The sequence below is a fragment of the Jaculus jaculus genome, chromosome 1 (genome assembly GCF_020740685.1).
Source record: "Jaculus jaculus isolate mJacJac1 chromosome 1, mJacJac1.mat.Y.cur, whole genome shotgun sequence".
In the NCBI taxonomy this organism is placed as follows: Eukaryota; Metazoa; Chordata; class Mammalia; order Rodentia; family Dipodidae; genus Jaculus; species Jaculus jaculus.
The window spans coordinates 299,654,060-299,674,790 of NC_059102.1; the positions used below are offsets into that span (position 1 = coordinate 299,654,060).

At 45.0% G+C, this 20,731-nt stretch overlaps 1 pseudogene; it reads left to right on the forward strand.

Annotated features, from left to right (window-relative positions):
* LOC101613913 overlaps nucleotides 1-20,731 on the forward strand; it is a 54,098-nt pseudogene that overhangs the window by 747 nt on the left and 32,620 nt on the right.

Consider the following 20,731-nt stretch of genomic DNA (forward strand, 5'->3'; position numbering starts at 1 on the left):
CCAGAATGCTGTTTGCCAGAATCATTATTGGCCCTGGTCATTTCCTTTCCTACCTTAATGTTGCCTTAGTTTTATTTTTTCACTGAAGAATTGCAGGTATGCCCACAGAAACCTAATGCTACAGGTTCAAACAGGGGAAAAGAAGGAAAAAACTTTATACATTTCTTAGCAGTCCACTGATGTTCATTATGTCTAATTTGATCGCTTTTAGATCCTGAATATGTAAATGACTAATATTTTTTGTTTTTGAAGTTTATTCAAGGACTGTAAGTAGAGCTTTACATGTTTACAGTACACTTATGTTTTATGTGGATAAATATTATTAAGGATGTACTGAATGCAACATAGTTGTTTTGTTTGGGTCTTAGGGCGTGCGGTTATGTCTTAACAGTTGGAATCACTTCCTTCTGTTTGTGTTGGCTAAAATGCTGGATGGAGGAAGATGTCACACAGTTGAGTTAACCCCCTGGCAGGTCAAGTGGGAATGCATAGTCATTGAGTTCAGAAATTTCAGAGGTGAAAGAAGAAAGGACAGACAACATGAGTTCATCCCATTGAGCTGAGTACTGTCTGAATAAACACAATTCATGTCCTCAAGGGCCTTGTAGTGCAGGGAGGAGACATGGAAAGAGATAGATACGAACAGAGTTGGTAATCATTGTACTTGGGTTTTGAAGGCTCCTAAGGGCCCAGTGATCAGGGTCAATACTACTTGTGTGCCTGTGATTCCTTATGCTTTTTCACTTTCTTTCTTTATTTTTTTGTTTTTTTATTTTTATTTATTTATTTGAGAGTGACAGAGAGAGAAAGAAACAGAGAGAGAGAGAAACAGAGACAGAGAGAGGATGGGCATGCCAGGGTTTCCAGCCACTGCAAACGAACTCCAGATGTGTGCGCCCCCTTGTGCTTCTGGCTAACGTGGGTTCTGGGGAATCGAGCCTCGAACCGGGGTCCTTAGGCTTCACAGGCAAGCGTTTAACCACTAAGCCATCTCTCCAGCCCTTTTTGCACTTTCTTGAAAAGATCCCTTAATCAAGGTCAAGAGCGGGATTCCCATAGCTTTTCAGGCTGTGATCATGAACTCTTATGCCAATTCTTTTGGGTTTTTGAGTACAAAGCTTTAGCCCTCTGCCTAGGTTGAAATGATGGCACTCAAACCTTACGAGCTTCAAGGTGCAGATAAGGTGGCCTTCTCCCCCGCCCCCTCATTTTCATGGTATTGGACTTTGCAGATAACCTGATCTTTAAATGATGTTTTAGGACTGGAGTTTTCTGGGACAGTCCTGGAGATGAGTACAGATGTCAGCACTGTGAAAGAGGTACATGTTCTGAAATCTAGGGAATCAATGCTCCTGTAGCTGTGAGAACTATGCTAAGATCCCTCATACCCAAAGGTCTTGCTTCTCCTCACCTTTGCCAGCAAATGCCAAAGGAAACCTGAGATAGGAGGGAAAGAACAGATTCTTAATAAGGAGAAGGAATCTGGCAGAAGTTTCTGGCTTTCCTCAAACTTTTTGTTATGAATAAATGACAGCACCTGGCCTTTTGTCACTGAAAAGAGACTTTTCAAGCTTGAGTTTCATGGGAAAGAAGCAATCAAGTTGGTAGGACCTCTAACTCCTACCAACCTTCCCTGGCCACCCATCACTGTCTAAAATGTGCTCTCACTGGCTTGGCAACCTGGTAGCAACATTGGGAGAATTGTTATTTTTCACTATACATTAACTCTGAGTAGATATTAAGGCCAAGTATGTCTCATGGGATCAAAGATGTGTATTATCTTTCATTTTTTTCAATTAATTTATGAAGAGGCATATGCAAGGCCAGGGTTTTGAACATATTTTCTCTCTGTTTCAGGGAGCTCTAGTTATGGGGTAAGTAGCTTCACTACTGTGGCTGAAGAGTGCCTCGCTGCCATAAGGCATTCCTACCTCCTAACGTCAGTGCATGGAGAAGTCGATCCTCCTTCATTTCCTTTCATTTCCACCTCTCACTTTTTTCCTTTTTAATATTTTATTTTTGCTGATTTGAGAGAGAGAGAGAAAAAAAATTGGGCATGCCAGGGCCACCAGCCACTGCAAACAAAATCCAGACACATGCACTCCTTGTGCATCTGGCTTATGTGGGTCCTGGAGAATTGGACCTGGGTCCTTTGGCTCTCTGCAGGCAAATGCCTTAACTGCTAAGCCATCCCTCCAGCCCTTATTTCCTCTCTTTTTCTTCAGCCCCCCTTTTATATTTCTTTGGTTATATCTTGTTTCTCAGCCAGCAGTATTTTTTTTTTTTTTCTTCAAATGCAAACCCCTTCTCCTTACTGGTGTGACAACCTACCACAGAGCTTTGTGTAGATTGTTTTAGTGAAAAGGGGCACTTTGTTTTGCAGTGCTTGGGCAACTGGCTGACTATCCAGTTGGATCATAGTTAGCTAGTTTGGGTAGAAAAACTGGTTTAGGACATTGAGCTGGATGTGGTGGGTTTGTCTCTCCATAGAGCTTATGAAAGAGCTAGCCCTGGGAACAGAGCCAGCCAGGTGGCACTGTATAGATAAGCAGGAAATGAGTAGTGCCCCCTAGTGGACGCCTCCCACCCTTGACTTTATTGAGGTAAATTTTATGTATCACATAAACATAAACATAAACAGTAAACTGTGGTCTATTCTCCACAAATGAGATCCTTTGAAGCCCATGCCAATCTTAGGGCTTTGCCATCTAATGCACATGAGTCCTGAACTCTATCATGGCTTGGTCTTGACTTGTGCTTCCTATTTCAAAGTAGCGACCCGATTGAATCATGTTTACTGAACAGGTTTTGTAACCAGGTACAAGTGTTTAATCTTAAAGTCACGGTTATCTTTTGAATAGACCCTGTGGAAGATTCCAGAAAATGTCTCTCTACAAGAAGCTGCAGTACTGCCCATATCTTATGGCACTGCTATTTTGGCTCTAGAGCGTCAGGCCCATACCCAGCCTGGGTAAGGACTGTGTAGAAGATAGAGAGCTGTTACTAGAAGGGTCTAACAATAGGCTGGAGAGATGGCTCAGTAGTTAAGGATCTAACCTAGAAGTGTCTAACAAGACCTGGGCTCGGTGGCACATGCCTATAGTCCCAGCACTTTGGAGGTGGCAGCTAGAAGATGAGGACTTCATGGTCATCTTCAGCTACATTAGACTGTCTCCAAAGCAACCAACCAAATAACATAAATAAGGCCTTGCTCTCTCCTCCCATTCTCTCCCCTTCCCTTCCACTCAGATTCCTTTAGGCTGAGGAAAGGCCAAAGGAAGGTAGTCTCTTGATACTGGGGACTGGATGTTGAGCCATCCTTTTGTCTGGAAATGGTAGGCTGTGAACTGGGCCAATCTGAATTTGGAAAAATTATTGTCCCAGACCTGACAACTCTGGGGACTGCTTCATAGAAAACCTTCAAGTTTATGGGATTCATTTAGTTTTACTTAATTTTATTTTCTTGAGATACGTCTTACTGCACAGATGAGGCTGGCTTCAGACTCAAGAACCTCCTGCCAAACACCGCGATCACAAGCAAGTGCTACCATGCCTGGCTGAGGGTTGGTTTGCTGTTTAATTCCCTTCATTTGAGTTTGACAGAGGTCTATGGTACACGTGCCTGCTTCTTTTTTTCCCCCTGTTTTTGCTTTCTTCAGACAGGGTCTCATGTATTCCAGGCTGGCCTCAAACTCACTATATAGCTGAAAGTAGCCTTGAACTCTTGATCCTCTTACCTGCATTGCAGTTGCGCACCACCACACCTGGTTTTATACAGCGCTGGGGATCACACCCAGGGCATCACGTATACTAGGCAAGCATTCTACCAGTTGAGCTAAATCCCAGCCCCAGAAAACTGCCTCTTGATTTTTTTTTTCCCCTAGAGCTCCATCCCTCAGAGTTGCCTTTAGTTGAGCAGGAGTCGTTACCTACCACCACCTTCTAAGATTGCGCAGTGTGTAGTAAGAGGATGGTTTCAGGATAAAAGCTTTGTGGTATGCATTGGATGTTCAAAGGAACCGTTGTCACTGCCATGAGGGGGAGGCTGGCTAGAGAGCTCAGGGGATCCTTTCCCTGGAAAGTCTTTGCAACTGGCCAAGTTAGCACTGGTCTAGAAATGACACATGATTCCCACCCCTCAAGGCTGGAGAACAGATGTGGGTTGTGGTTGTTTGTGTCAGATGTCCCCCATAAACTCATATGCTCTGAATACTTGGTCCCCAGCTGATGGCAGCTTGGGAGGTGGAGCCTTGCTGGAGGAGGTTTGTCACTAGGGGTGGACCTTGAGGTTTGTTAGCCCCTTGCTTGCCAGTGTTAGCTTCACTCACTCTCCCGCTGCTGCTTTCCACCGGCTGTGGCAAAAGTAATGTCCGGCCTCTGCTTATGCTACACTTTCCCCTGCTATCATGAAACTTCCCCCTGAGACTGTAAGCCAAGATCAGGTGCATTGTCCCAGCAACGAGGTGACTGCAGCATACGGGAAGGCTTGGATGAAATGTTTGCTCACATTCTTTTTTTTTTTTTTTAAATTTTTATTTATTTATTTATTTGAGAGCGACAGACACAGAGAGAAAGACAGATAGAGGGAGAGAGAGAGAATGGGCGCGCCAGGGCTTCCAGCCTCTGCAAACGAACTCCAGACGCATGCGCCCCCTTGTGCATCTGGCTAACGTGGGACCTGGGGAACCGAGCCTCGAACCGGGGTCCTTAGGCTTCACAGGCAAGCGCTTAACCGCTAAGCCATCTCTCCAGCCCTCACATTCTTGCTTTGCAATGTTCTAGTTCTAACATGTGCTTAAAATCATTACTGGATGGAGTTTGAGGGTTTCTGCAGTAATGTTCATCTTTCTCTTGCACAGAGAGACTGTTTTAGTGACAGCAGCAGCTGGAGCCACAGGCCTTGCAGTGATAGATGTGGCAACAAATATTCTTCAGGCCAAGGTATTTGCATGCTAGTGTCTCCATTAAAAATAACAACCTCCAGAAGTGTATTAAAACGCCATGGAGTGTATTAAGTCACTTGTTAAAAGTCATTCTTGCAGTCCTGGGGAAACACAGCACCTAGAGAAGAGTCTTGCTGTCTGCTTGCTTCTAGACTAAAAGGAGACCTTGCAGTGTGTCACTTGTCCCCTCAGGTACAGAATCTGGCAAGGGCTGCCTTCCTCCAAGGCCTCTGCAGATGCTCTGAACTCTCCCTCTGTGACTTCAGATTTAAACTCATATGTCACTTTTCAGAGAAGTATTCTCTGTCCTCAGACTAGATCAGCCTCCTCTCTCCACCATTCATATATGGTCTTACAATACCCCGTGCTGTTCTTCCTTAGTACATACCTCACTGTGATTAATGTGTCATTTTTGGACCAATGACTTCCTCCCACCTGGGCTGTAATCCCCACTGGGGAAGATAGGGAAAATGTATGTGTGGACCACATAATAATCCAAGTACCTGTTATGGTGCCTGGAAGACAGTAGGCACTCAAGAACTACTGAATGAAGGAAGGAATGAACAAATGAATAAGTGAAGCAGGTTTCTCAGGGCCATCTCTCTGAGACTGTGGATATAAGAAAAAGAGGCCTTGGAGAAGGAGGTTGACATTTAAGATAACCTCTGAAGGAGTTGATAGCATTTGAATAGAGGGTGAGGGCAGATGAAGGCCATTTTAGTAATGGGAGGGCCTGTTAGAAGACTAAGAAACAGGAGGCTAGCACCATGCACTCAGGGAATTGCAATAAACATCTCTGGAACAAAGGAGCTGGGGGGAAGTGGTGAACAATAACTCTAGCCAGCTAGCAGGCCAGCAGTAAGACCATATGCTCACTAGAGCCTGTGGGGGGCTATTAAGCATTTTCAGTAGGGAAATGACATGGTCACCTTTGCCTTTTGGTTTGCTTTTTGAGGCAGGGTCTTGCTGCATAGCTCAGGCTGACCTCAAGTTTGAGGCCTTCCTGCCTCAGCTCCCCAAATACTGGGATTACAAGCATGCACCAATGACGCCCTGCATTATCTTTGCAGTTTGAGAGCTCACTCTGTGGGGCTGAGGGGCACGGCAGTGCCAGAGGTGAATGGGGCAGGGTCACAGGCCAGAGATTACGATGCCCGAATCAAGCCAGCGGAGGTGATGAGCTGAGATTCCGAAGTGGAAAAATTAGAGAGTTGGGAGACTGCGAGCATCCTACTAGTCAAAGGAAGAAAGACTTCAGTTTTCAGTTTTACTTCTGTATGTCATATATATATATATATGTCAGGGGGGTGCATGTGTATGCACACATGTATGTGGAAGCCAGAGTTAGACACTGGGTGCCATTCTCAGTCACTCTTTTTTTTTTTTTTGAGATTGGCTGTTGCATTGAACCTAGAGCTCACCGAATTGGCCAGACTAGGTAGCCAGCAAGTCCTAGGAATATTCCTGTCTCTGCCTCCCCAGCGTTTCTATGTGGGAAGTGAAGATTTAAACTCAGGTCGTCCTTCATCTTATGAAGCAAGTGCTTCACCTGCTGAGCCATCTCCCAGCCCAGAAAGACAGTAAAGTAGTCTGAGATAGGCTCACAAAAATAGGCTCTTAAGCCTATCTTAAGCCTCCAGCTTAAGAGCATCAGTTTCTTCATTTTTAAAATTTTTGAAAATTTGAGAGAGAGCAAATGGGCATGCCAGGGCCTCTAGCCACCACAAATGAACTCCAGACACATGCACCACCTTGTGCATTAAGTTTATGTGGGTCCTGGGGAATCGAACCTGAGTCCTTTGACTTTTCAGGCAAGTGCCTTAAGTGCTAAGTCATCTCTTCAGCCCAGTTTCTTCACTTTTAAAATCATGTCTTGTTCATAGTGTTGCTGGGGACTATTGTGATTGCATGTGCAGTGTGCCTAGAAGAGGGCGTGGCATGTTGCTAAGTATCTCTTAATGAATTTTGTTGTTGTTAGACAGTGCATGGGAGGAAGCAGCTAGGCTAACTGGAATCGTCATTCATTGAGGCAGAGGACAGGAGGAGACGGAGAGTTCAGTTTTGGACACATCAGTGTAAGGGTCCTGTGGAGCATGGGGTTGGGATGTTCATATAGCACCCAGACTTAGAAGTGTGGACATAATTTGAATTGGCCTTAAATAGCATTTCTCCCTTCTCATCTTAACTTCCACTGGGAAGGATGTCTGAATTCTGAGAGCAATTTTAGGTAGTAGGAGGCTCCTTGTGGAATATTAACACCTTTCATGTTGCAAGGAAGGGCTTTTAGCTCTTCTTAGGGGACAAGATCATAATTGGTCTCAATGTCTACTAAACATTTCTAGGAAAATTTCACCTACTGAACATTTCTAGGAAAATTGCATCATTTGTTTAGTTCTAAAAGGTTAAAATAGAAAAAAAATGTGCTTTAGTTCAGATATTGAAATTAATATGAGCTCTCTTTTCTTATGTACCAGAAATGGTTTTAAACAGCAACCAACAAAAGTAAAAGTTAAACATGTGCCACGTCCCCAACTTGGAAGAGGTCATTTTGATCACACTTTCCATCCGGTGTTTCATCCTGCTTTCATAGTGCCTCGACAGCAATTATCTTACCCTTGATCGTACACAACCCTTGGGAGATGGGTAATCTTAGTGTTTATTATCCCAATTTCACAGATCAAGACAGCGAGGCACCAAGAGAGGAAGCGATTCCCTGCAGGGCTCACTGAGCATGGAATCAGTGCCTGGTGCTCGTCTAGTGTCTGCGCACTGTGGCCCTGAGTGGGAATGTCCCAGGGAGCAGTGATATTTTGTTTTTATTTTTATTTTTTATTTTTTTATTTATTTGAGAGCAACAGAGAGAAAGACAGATAGAGGGAGAGAGAGAGAATGGGCACGCCAGGGCTTCCAGCCTCTGCAAACGAACTCCAGACGCGTGCGCCCCCTTGTGCATCTGGCTAACGTGGGACCTGGGGAACCGAGCCTCGAACCGGGGTCCTTAGGCTTCACAGGCAAGCGCTTAACCGCTAAGCCATCTCTCCAGCCTGAGCAGTGATATTTTGAAGACTACCCTGGGGAATATATGAGAGGAGCTTTCAGTTCCAAATAATTAGGGGAGGGTTTGGAATCCTACAGAGGCACTGATGCTTTTTACATGTGTGTATGCGGTAGGTGTGTATGTATGTGTGTGTGCATGCACATGTGTGTGCATATGTGTGTGTATTTGGAGGCCAGAGTTTTGCATTGGGTGTCTTCCTCAATCTCTTACCTTTGGAGTCCTGGAACTCACCAATTCGGCTAGACTAGCTGGCCAGCAAACTCCAGAGACCCTCCTATCTCCACCTCCCTAGCAATGCGATTGTAAGCGTACTGCCCTTGGATATCCCCAGACCCCTTGATGTTCTTCAGTATCTGAGTACAATTTCTTTTTTTTTCCTGAAAGTGTGCCAAAGATTTTATTTAATTATTAATAAACGAAGAAGCCAATAAATGTCACTAATCAAAACACAGGCGTGGCTTAGGGGTAAGTCAGCAGGAGAGTACTTGATTGGCATGTTCAAGGCCTTGGGTTAAATCCCCAGCACCATAAAAGGGAGGGAGGAGGAAAGGCGACTAAGATGCTTCCTAGCCAAGTCTGGTGGTATACTCCTAGAATCCAGCTCCCAGAAGGCTGAGGCAGGAGGATCAAGAGCTCTCAACGCCAGCCAGGACGACCTGGTGCGGCCCTATCTCAAAAACATAACTCTCCAGCTAACCAGCCAATCCAATACACAGTCCTGGGGCATGGTGGGGCCAGCGGGATGAGGCCTGATGCTTGGGAGGAGGCCACAGTGGTTCCCTTGAGAAGCCCCGGGGCTGAAGTCCGGGGAGGCAGAGTCTGTCCCTCCTAGCCAATCATCGGGAGCATCAGAAACGATGCCTTCTTTCCACAGGTCGTAGCTGCTGCCGGAAGCGATGAGACGCGCAAGCTGGCCTTGCAGAGGGGTGCCCAGGCCAGTGTGAGCTACAGTTAGGGCCGCCTGAAGGAGGCAGTGAAGAAGCTGGTGGGAAGCAGTGGGGTGAATGTGGCCACAGACATGGAAGAGGGAGACATCTTCCTGGCGGCTGTGCGCAGGTATGAGCCGTGGTCTGTCTGGGGTGGCTGGGGCCCAGCTCAATCTTTCCTCCCTCTCTCTCTCCTGGCCTTGTTCTCTCTCATTTTGGCTGCTCACGTCTCCTGTAGGCATTGGCGTCAATAAGAATAGCTAAGTGGGTGGGTGACAAGGAATAGAAGCAGAGAAAATCAGGAAATGCTTAAATATAGCAGAAACAAAATATCCCACTGGAAAATATCCAAAAAGAAAAAAAAAATGCCTCTGCAGACTCTCTAGTTGGCAGTGTCGAGGGCTTTAGAAATTGTGCATGTGTTAAATTCAGCGACGCCGGCCCCCACTAACTGCTTTATATGCACGGGCAGATTCTTGGGAGGTCATTGTTCAGATGTTTGGGTTACTGGGGTGGCAGCTCCCCTTTCTCCAGCTGACTGTGCACCAAGGTTCAAGCTCTGTCGGTCTGACTGGTTTCTATAGCAGCCAGCAGTGTGATTTTCTGATTTGTTTTATTAGAAAATATATCACTGGAAGCTTAAGAGACAGTTGTATCCCTGTTCTTTCCTATCTTCTCTTTCCCTTTCTGTTTTTCCCCTTCTCTTCTAAGATAAGTTTTCTCACAGTAGCCCAGGCTAGCCTGAAACTCACTGTGTAGCCAAGGCTGGCATGAATCTTCCTGCCTCTACTACTTTTTTTTTTTTACAGTTTTTTTCAAGGTAGGGTCTTGTTCTAGCCTAGGCTGACCTGGAATTTACTATATAGTCTCAGGGTAGCTTTGAATTCACAGCGATCCTCCTACCTCTGCCTCCAGAGTGCTGGGATTAAAGGGATGCGCCAACACACTCAGCTTCCCTCTACTTCTTGAATACCAAGATTATACGCTGTGCCACAATGCCCAACCTGCTTTAATTTCTAATGTCATCACTTTTTTTTCTCACCTGAGGTAGGGTCTCGCTCTAGCCCACACTGTCCTGGAAGTCACTATGTGGTGTCAAGGTGGTCTCGCACTCATGATGACCTCCTACCTCTGCCTCTCTGGTGCTGGGATTAAAGGTGTGCACTGCCACGCCCAGCTTCATGCCATCATTTTGTAATTTATCTCAGTTAAAGTAGGAAAACAAGAGCAGAGACAGCAAACTGCCCACAGGCCTGTGAGTGGAGAGCAGGCAGTGTGTGCGTTGAGTATCACTCATGCTGGCTCCACTTTTAGAGAAGGAGCAGAGGAGTGCCCAGACCACCTCTTACTTTCCCCTCTCCCTTCTGGACAATCTTGTTTTTTTTTTTTTCATTTTAGTTTTATTTCATGTTCAGTTTGTTGTTACAGTTTTTGTTTATTTGTGTGTGTACACCAGGGTCTCTTGCCACTTGTGGCAATTTGTGTGTGTGAGTGTACGTGTATGTTTATGTGTGTGTGTGTATGGTGTGTGTGAATGTTTGTGTGAGTGTGTGTGTATGTGTGCACGTGTGTGTGTACACCAGGGTCTCTTGGCACTTGTGGCAGTGTGTGTGTGAGTGTACGTGTATGTTTATGTGTGTGTGTGTATGGTGTGTGTGTATGGTGTGTGTGAGTGTGTGTGTATGTGTGCACGTGTGTGTGTGCACCAGGGTCTCTTGCCACTTGTGGCAGTTAGCTTCACCTTGCTGGCAGATAACACCTAACCAAGCTTATGAGTGGAAAGGGTTTACTTTGGTTTACAGAATCAAGGGGCAAGTCCATGATGGCAGGGGAAAACGATGGCATGAACAGAGGGTGTATATCACCTCCTGGCCAACATCAGGTGGACAATAGCAGCAGAGAGTGTGCCAAACCCCGGCAAAGGGAAGATGGCTGTTATACCCGGAGGCTGCCCCCAACAATACCTCGCTTCAAGGAGATTTCATTTCCCAAAATTGCTACCATCTGGGGGTCCTGTATTTACAACACATAAGAAATATTCAACTAATACAAGATTTAAAACAAACAGATCAAACATCAAACTCTGTAGCTCTAAGTCTGACAAATCTATCAGTGACAAATCTCCAAGTCCAGTGATTCTAACAAGTGACTAGCCTCTGGAATTCCAGGTCCATTATTCCAGTTAGGCTACTCACAGTCTTGGAAAACTTAATCAGGTTCTGGAAGCCTTCTTTGGCAGCCATCCCATAGTCCTGACATCTCCACTGGGTCTCCACTGCAACCTGCAGTCCATGCTCACGGCTCCCTTGGGCCTCCTCGCAGGTAATCCAACAAGCCTGCTTCACACTGCTCATGGTCATTTCCAAAACACAAAACCGTGTTGCAAATACGATGATCCTCTCTTTCCTGCATTTGTTATACTCTGTAGTACATGGTAGGCTACCAGTTTGTTAATCTAGAGGTGAATAAAGCAGGCTTTGAAGAACAGGACACTCTTTCAGCATTTAGGGTCCCTACTTTCAAAACAATTGGCATTCTTCCTGCTGTCCCAATGCTGATCAACTAACCCAATCTCAGTGGTTGTTAACTCTCAAACAGTTGCATCTGAGTGGGCAAAAGTTTAGGCCCAAAGATTTTCTTTTTTTAATTTTTTTCTGTGCCATTTCCTCCTACTCACACAAGTCTATTTCTATGTAATGCAACCCTCCACAAGTTCTCAGGACACGGCATAATAGCAAGCCTCTCACTCAAACTGTTTCTAGCCCTGTCCAGGCCAAGCTCTTTCTTCCCCCTATAAGCCAAACCTCACAGTCCTTAGTTCTTACTGCATTCAGGTCTTTCAACTCTGACCAGAATAGTCCATCAAGCTGTACTTACAGTGCTACAAGGTGTCTCTTAGGCCAAGGTTTCAAATCCTTTCACATTTGTCTCAAAAATTAGCCCCAAAAGGCAAAAAACCAGAGCCAGGTTACCAGCAGTAACGACCCCACTCTCAGTACCAGTTTACTGTTGCAGTTAGATTTTCCATGCTGGCAGAAAACACCTGACCAAGAGCAGCTTGTGGGAGGGAAGGGCTTATTTTGGCTTACAGACTCAAGGGGAAACTCCATGATGGCAGGGGAACATGATGGCATGAGCAGAGAGTAGACATCACCCCCTGGCCAACATCAGGTGGACAGCAGCAGCAGGACAGTGTGCCAAACACTGGCAAGAGGAAGCTGGCTATGCCATCTGTATACTTGCCCCCAACAATACATTACCTTCAGGAGGATCCAATTCCCAAATTGCCACCAGCTGGGGACCTAGCATTCAGAACACATACGTTTATGGGGGACACCTGAATGAAACCACCATACCACTGTAAAAAAAAAAATCAGATCCATGTGCCACTTTTTATTGTGTGTCTGACTTCGCGTGGTGCTAGGGACTTCAACCAGTGCTGGAAGGCTTTGCATGCAAGTGCCTTTAGCTGCTGAGCCATCTCCCCACTCCCCCATCACATTTTAAAAATATTTTATTTATCAGTGTATTTGTTGTGTGTGAGTGTGGGCTCTTGTTTATCACTCCTCTTTGTGAGCTTTTAGGAAATTCTCCTGTCTCTGTCTCCCTTCTGCCGTGGGCTCACTGGATTACAGGAGTCTGCCGTAGCTTTTGACACTGATGTGGGGTCTGCTGCTCTAACCTCAGCTGTTCAGAGTTGTGTGGCAAAAGCTTTATCTATTGAGCCGTCTCTCCAGCCCCAGATGATCTTGTTTGATGATAGCTTCTCACTTCCTTTATGAAGAAGAAAAACAAAAATGCTGGGACTAAACAAATACGTATTTTTTTCCCTTGCTTTATTTATTTATTTAATTTTTTTTGATGTTTTGAGGTAGGGTCTCACTCTAGCCCAGGCTTGCCTGGAACTCACTATGTATTCTCAGGGTGGCCTCGAACTCATGGCGATCCTTCTACCTGTGCCTCCCAAGTGCTGGGATTAAAGGCGTGTGCCACCATGCCTGGCTTTCTCTTGCTTTTGAAAATATTTTTATGTATTTATTTGTGAGGAAAGAGAGAGAGAGAGAGAGAGAATGAGAGAGAGAATGAGAAGACATAAGTAGAATGGGCATGCCAGGGCCTTCAGCCGCTGTAAATGAATTCAGATATATGTGCTATCGTGCATCTGGCTTTATGTGGGTACTAGGGAATCAAACTGGGTCATTAGGATTTGCAGGCAAGTGCCTTAACCGTTGAGCCATTTTTCCAGCCCCAAACATGTATTTTCTATGAAAGTGTATGTAAAGTTGTTTTGTCTACCTCATCATGTCCTGTGCTTCATGGCACTTTTCATAATAGGCTGTGGAAAACTTGTGAATTTTTATAGATTATTCAAAATTCTCTAAAAGTACCTAGCCTTAAAGGAGTCCTAAAGTTTCTTTGTTTAAAACAAAGATCTTTTATTCTATTGTTTCTTGTTCCTGCTACCTAGGTTCAAAATCTTCAAACTGAGTTGTCTTGAAATACAGTCCATGGAGTGACAGTTGTTCATACCCAGTTTCCTTCCACATAGAGTTGAGGCAGTTGAGCTATCCTTGATTCTAAAGTAATAGCATGCGACAGAATATCCTTCCTTTTGGAATAGTATTCCGTTGTGTGTGTGTGCATGCATGTGCGTGTGCGCACGTGTGTGTGTGAGAGAGAGAGAGAGAGAGAATTTTTATTCATCTACTGAGGGCTATGTGGCTTGTTTTTGCTTTTTGACTGTTATGAACAGTGCTGCTATGAACACAACTGTACATATATCTCTTTGAAACTCTGCTTTCAATTCTTTTGGATATACTGGAAGTGGAATTGCTGGACCTGTTTGTGTAATGTGTGTATGTGTGTGTGTATTGGGGGTGCATGTGTGTGTAGGTCTACATGTATATGTATGTGTTTATATGTGGAAGCCAGAGAAGACCAACCCTAGGTGTCATCTTCAGGTGTGCTAGCCACCTCTACGGAGACAGGGTCTCTCATTGGCCTAGAGTGCAACAATTAGGTTGGACTGACTGGTTAGCAAGCTCCAAGGATCTGTCTGTCTCTGCCTCCCCAGCACTGGAATTGCAGGCATGTCTGCCATACTTGTTTGTTTATTTCTTTGTTTTTATTTATTTTTGTATTTGAGAGTGACAGACAGAGAGAGAAAGAGGCAGACAGAGAGAGAATGGGTATGCCAGGGCCTCCAGCTACTGCAAACGAACTCCAGATGCATGTGGCACCTTGTGAATCTGATTTATGTGTGTCCTGGGGAATCAAGCCTCAAACTGGGGTCCTTAGGCTTCACAGGCAAGCGCTTAACTGCTAAGCCATCTCTCCAGCTCTTTTAAAATATATTCTTTTATTTTTTATTGAGCGAGAGAGGAGAGAGAGAGAATTGGTGCACTAGGGCCTCTAGCCATGGCAATCAAACTCCAGACACATGCACCACCTTGTACACATGTGCCACCTTGTGCTTATGTCAAGGGGAGTCAAACCTGGACCCTTAGGCTTCACAGGTAACTGCCTTAACCACTAACCCATCTCTCCAGCCCCATACTTAGTTCTTATGTGAGTACTGGCAATCAAATTTAGGTCTTCATGCTTGTAAGGTCACACTTCAACAACTAGGCAATCTCCTTAGTCTCCTACTCTAATTCTTTGAGGAAACTTTTTACTGTTTTCCAATCAGGTACCCCACTTTACAACCCCACCAACAGTACAGAGGACCTCAATTTCTCCACATCTTTGCCAATACTTATCATTTTCTATTCTTTCTTTCTTTCTTTTTTTTTTCTGAGGTATATTCTCATCTAGCCAGACTGATCTGGAACTCAGTCATCCCAGGCTGGCCTTGAACTCACAGAGATCCGCCTACCTTGCCTCTGGAGTGCTGGGCTTAAAGGTGTATGTCACCATGCTCGACTTATTTCTCTCTCTCTCTCTTTGTTTTTTTTTTTTTTTTTTTTTTTGAGGTAGGGTCTCACTGTAGACAAGGCTGACCTGGAACTCACAGTGTAGTCTCAAGCTGGCCTTGAACTCACAGAGATCCTCCTACCTCTGCCTCCTAAGTGCTGGGCGTGCGCCACCACGCCCGGCTTGTTTTTTGATTTTTTTTTTTTTTTTTTTTTTGGTTTTTCGAGGTAGGGTCTCACTCTAGCCCAGGCTGACCTGGAATTCACTATGGAGTCTCAGGGTGGCCTTGAACTCACAGCGATCCTCCTACCTCTGCCTCCCAAGTGCTGGGATTAAAGGCGTGCGCCACCACGCCCGGCTTGTTTTTTGATTTTTGACAGTAGTCATCCTAATGGGTATTAGTGTCCATTGCTTCTTATGACCCCTCTGCCTTCCCTTCCAGCCTGGTGTGGGAGGGCAGAATTGTGGTGTTGGGATGCGCTGGAGGAAACATTTCATCTGTGCCCACCAAACTGTTGTTCCTGAAGACCATCTCTGCCATGGGCCTGTGCTGGGGTCGGTACCGGCTCCAGAACTTCCCGTTTTTTTTTTTTTCCCCAAGAGCCTGTCCTCAGCGCTTCAGTACGCTTCCAGCAAGGGCGCATCAAGCCACACCACTGGAGCAGTGTTTAAGCTGGAGGAGGTGAGACATGCTTCAGGAATGTGGGATAGATAAGGCCAGGAAATAATCAGTGTCAAGCTTCTGGGGACTTTAATCTCTGAGTAGTATAAACCCTCCTTTTATGGACTGAAAAGGTGAAAATGCCACTCTGAATAGTGGGGTCTCAGGCTTCAGCACGTCGGGATGTCGTCCAGTCTTCTGGCTTTCAGTGCAGACCCAGCGTTAGCCTGAATTTCTGCTGTCTCAAGTAGAGGAAAGTTACAGTGCTTTAGAAAATAATTTACATGTGTTGATATGAACCTTGAACTCTACAACATACAATCCCAAGAAGGAAATGCTCGACTTGACCTTTGGTTTTGAAATACAGATGCTTCAAAGTACAGATGGTTGTTCGAAGCTGGGGTTCCCCAAACAACATCAATCATGCTGGGCATCACCCGTTAGTCACTAGTTAATTCTGCTGGTTATTCATTCCCATCTTCATTCCCCTGTAGTCCCATTAATGGCTTGAACTTACTCCAAAGTGGAATTGCGTGCATGCAGACATAGTCTACTTGTATATGTGAATCTGCTCAACACAGGCACAGTAGTTGTGAAGCCTGTGGCTTAATTTTTAATGTTCAAAAACCTTACTCAACAGCTCTAGACCACCACAAATGAAGCAGTGTTTTGTTTAAATGCAGGCGAGTGACGCTCGAGTGCTCAGTGCCAGGCTTTGTAGCTTACCAGTCTTCCACTTCGGATTTGTTCCTGTGAGGGACGCGTTCTTTTCCAGCACGGCTTGTCCTTCTTTATCTCTTCTGTGTGAGTCAAGAAGATAGTGTGTGTTGGTAGAGAACACAAGTGGCCATTAGAAAACTGCTTGCCTTTAGTTCCAGCTTGGATTGTCTTGCCCTGTGGCTTGTGAAAGTCCCTGCCCCTTCCTGACCTCCAGTTCCCACAGCTCTGGAATGAAGTAATAGGACATTCTCAATGGCTTTCAGATGACACTTTGGTTGTCACCATGGGGATCTGGGTGGACAGGTGGAGATTGGAGCTGCCCGGGCTCTGGAACCTCATCTCCACAGAACCCTAACTAGCTGAGCATTTTCCCTTAAAAATTATTTATTTGGGGCTGGAGAGTTTGCAGTTAAGGCACTTGCCAACAAAGCCAAAGGACCCAGGTTCGATTCCTTAATACCCACATAAAGCCATATGCACAAGGTGACACATGTGTCTGGAGTTCATTTGCAGTGGCTATAGGTCCTGGAGCTCCTATTCTTTCTCTCTCTTTCACTCAAACAAATCATTTAATCAACAAAATATAAAAAAATTATTTATTTGCATGTGTGTATGTACATGTATGCACATGCCAGGGTCTCTTGCTGCTGCAAATGAATGCCCATTGGCTTTACATGGGTAGATGGGGAATTGAACCTGGGCTGGGAAGCTTTGCAAGCAAGGTCCTTTAACCACCTGGCCATCTCCACAGCCTCTTGTTTGTTTTTTGAGGCAGAGTCTTACTCTAACGCTGGCCTAGAACTCGCTCTGCAGCCCAGCTGGCCTTGAACTCTTTGTAATCCTCCTACTTCAATGTCTACAGTGCTGGGATTAAAGGCCTGAGCCATCATGCTTGGCTTTTACTTTGTCATTCATACTTTAAAGAAAAAGTTTTGTGGTTTATGTACTTGGAAACCAGTGTGAGTAATTTCTAGATCCCCTTCTGGCTTGTGGTTATCTTTTGTTTGCGTATGATTTCCCTGCTGACGTTTGCTTTGCCTGAGGTTACACCTGTTGGTAGAGGCACAGGGCAATGGATCAGACAGTGCAAGAGTGGAAGCACAGGGCTAGTTTGAATATCTCTCCATTGATGAGTTTTTGCTGCTGTTGAGGCATGAAAAAAAAAAAAAATCCAGAGGCAGATTATCATTTTCATTATCCACACTGAAATTCTCTCTTCTCTCTCCCTCCCTTTTTTTTTTCTCCTGTTTTTTCAAGGCAGGCTCTCACTTTAGCCTAGGCTGACCTGGAATTCACTATATAGTCTCAGTGTGGCCTCGAACTCATGGTGATCCTCCTACCTCTGCCTCCCGAGTGCTGGGATTAAAGGCATGTGCCACCATGCCCAGCCTGTCTTCTCTTAAACATGAGTTAAGGGCTGGAGAGATGGCTTAGTGGTTAAGCGCTTGCCTGTGAAGCCTAAGGATCCCGGTTCGAGGCTCAATTCCCCAGGTCCCACGTTAGCCAGATGCACAAGAAGGCGCAAGCGTCTGGAGTTCGTTTTCAGTGGCTGGAAGCCCTGGCCTCCCGAGTGCTGGGATTAAAGGTGTGCACTCCCCCACCTGACTTTATCTTCTTCTTCCTCCTTCCCTCCTCCTCCTTCTTCTTTTTGTCTTAGTAAATCACAAACAAGTCTATTGCAGGTTCAACATCCCATGGTCAAAGCTCATGGCACACAGGTTTTCTATGGGGCAATATTCTTGACTAGAAATTGATGCTGCAGCATGTAAATTTAACATTATGAATTTTGCTTCTACTGATTGACTACTATAGGTCTAACTTTGAAATTGTCACTTGTTTGCTTTAATGTTAGCTACTTGGAGTGATACCTGATTGTGAGTTTAACTTGTGTTCCTATAATGAACAAGTATCTTGACCTTGTGCACATATGTAACCTGTGTCTTTGTTTTCTGGTAAAGTACATTTATTGACTTTGTTTGTGGTATTAGGGATTGAACCAGAGCCTTGTCCCTGCTAGGCCAAACCTCTTATCATTGAGATACAAGTACTCACCACTGATGGTTTTGCTTTGTTGTTTTTTCCAGGTAGGATCTCACTGTAGCCCAACCTTGCTGACCTGGAATCCACATCTCAGGCTGGTCTCAAAGTCACAGTGATCCTCCTACCTTTGCCTCCAGAGTGCTGGGATTAAAGGCATGTACCACACACCTGACCCACTGATGGACTTCTTTTACAAGTCTTTGTTTTTCTTTCTAGGGCTGTAGAGATTGCTTAGCAGTTAAGGCACTTGCCTGCAAAGCCAAAGAATGCTTGTTGGGATCTCCAGGTCCCACGTATAGCCAGGTGCAAAAGTGACGCAAGCATGCAATGTTGCACATGTACACAAGGGGGCGCACGCATCTGGAGTTCATCCACAATGGCTGAAAGGCCCTGGCATTCTTTCTCTCTTTCTCTCTTTCTTTCCCTCTTAAAAATAAAATAAAATTTTATTTATTTATTTATTAGAGAGAGAGAGACAGAGACAGAGAGAACACTTCAGGGCCTCTAGCCACTGCAAATGAACTCCAGTCACATGCACCACCTTGTACATTTGGCTTATGTGGGATCTAGGGAATTGAACCTGGGTCCTTAGGCTTTGAAAGCCTTAACTGCTAAGCCATCTCTTTAGCCCCCACTGATGTATTTCTAAAAGAAGATTCAGATAATATTTTAGCAGAATATGGAATGAATACAGTTCCGCTACAGCAATGTATCATTAACCAAAATGTTTTGGCCTGTGAATGTATGTGTGTGTGTGTGTGTGTGCGTGTGTGTGTATTTGGGTGCACATACCACAATGTGTGTGGCAGCCAGAGGATCACTTCAAGGTATCTGTGTTCCATCTTCCTTGGGATAGGGTCTCTTGCTGCTGTGAACAAGCCTCAGACTAGCTGGTCCTTGAGCTTCAGTTTCTCCTGGTTCCACCTCCCATTGTCATATGCCTGTTGGGATCATAGATCCATGCACTACTTTGCACCCCGCTGTATGTGGATGCTGGGGAATTGAATCCAGGCCTTCATGTTTTGCAAGCACCTTTAGCTGCTGATCCATCTCCCTAGCCGCAATGTTTCAGCTTCTTATAAATAATCCTACTCAGTCATGGGTGCATTCATTTGTTCGTTCATTCAATTCATCATTCACTGAGGACATTCTGCACAATCCAGTAAAAAGTAAGAATTAGTCCTTCCTTTAAGGAGTTTATTTTTTTAGTTGGAAAGATAAAGATTCCAGGGTAGTGCCAATAGGGGAAGAGCCAAGTTCTAATGGGAAGCATGAGTCAGCGTGGTGTAATGGCACTATAAGTTCTCTGATTACTCCCGCTTGGTGAGCTAATTAAAAACTCCAAAAGCAGAACCTTCACATCCTGAAACAAAAGCAGTATCTTTACTCTGCCTCAAATTCCAGGTTGCATATCTCTGGAGACAAATTTAATTATGGCTTCATCCCCCCTCGAGACAGGGAGCCAGGGTGCTGGGGGCAGCCTGCGTCTTGGCTCTCCTCCACCTGGAGAATGCAGGGGAAGTGGCCCTAGGCCCCTGCAGCAGCTAGTGAGAAACTACCTGAAAGCTTCGCAGTTTGCTTGGCAGTCTCACTCCGTCTTCTCACTAGGCTTCCAGCCCTCAGCACCACTGCTCCCCGGTTTTCCCAGCCCAGGCGCAAGGTCCTGGATCTAAAGGGATGGAGTCAAGGTATTTTTAGAACCAATTAAAATCACATCAGAAGTGGCAACTGGACATGGAAAGGTGACAAGACAGTTGTAAAACAGAAGGTTGGATAAATGGATGTTCAAAATCAAGAGATTCTCAAGTTATGAAACAAAAAGGTCATGCTTTCCTCACAGTATTATCTTATAGGGAAGATAGGTAAATATGTGATACATTTTTAAAAAACTTTTACTTGCATCATGTGTGTGTGTGCATGTGCCAGGGCCTCTTGCCACTGCAGATGCAAATGAACAAATACTGTATGCTTGGGTCATTGTTTTTTTTTTCTTTTTTTTTTTTTAAGATTTTTTGTTCAATTTTATTTATTTACTTGAGAGTGACAGACAGAAAGAGAAAGAGGCAGATAGAGAAACAGAGAGAGAATGGGCGCGCCAGGGCCTCCAGCCACTGCGAGTGAACTCCAGACGCGTGTGCCTCTTGTGCATCTGGCTAACGTGGGTCCTGGGGAATCGAGCCTCGAACGAGGGTCCTTAGGCTTCACAGGCAAGCTCTTAACCGCTAAGCTATCTCTCCAGCCCTTTCTTTTCTTTTCTTTTCTTTTTTTTTGGTATGTGTGTGTCTGGTTTAGGTAGGTGGCTTGGAAATTGAACTCAGGCTGTCATGCTTTGCAAACAAGTGCCTGTAACCTCTGAATCATCCTCTCAAGCCTCTGCGATACATTTCTTTGTAAAGATTTATATGCAGAATAAAAATCAACACTAAGCTGGTTGTAGTGGCACATGCTATTGGTGCCAGCACTTTGGAGG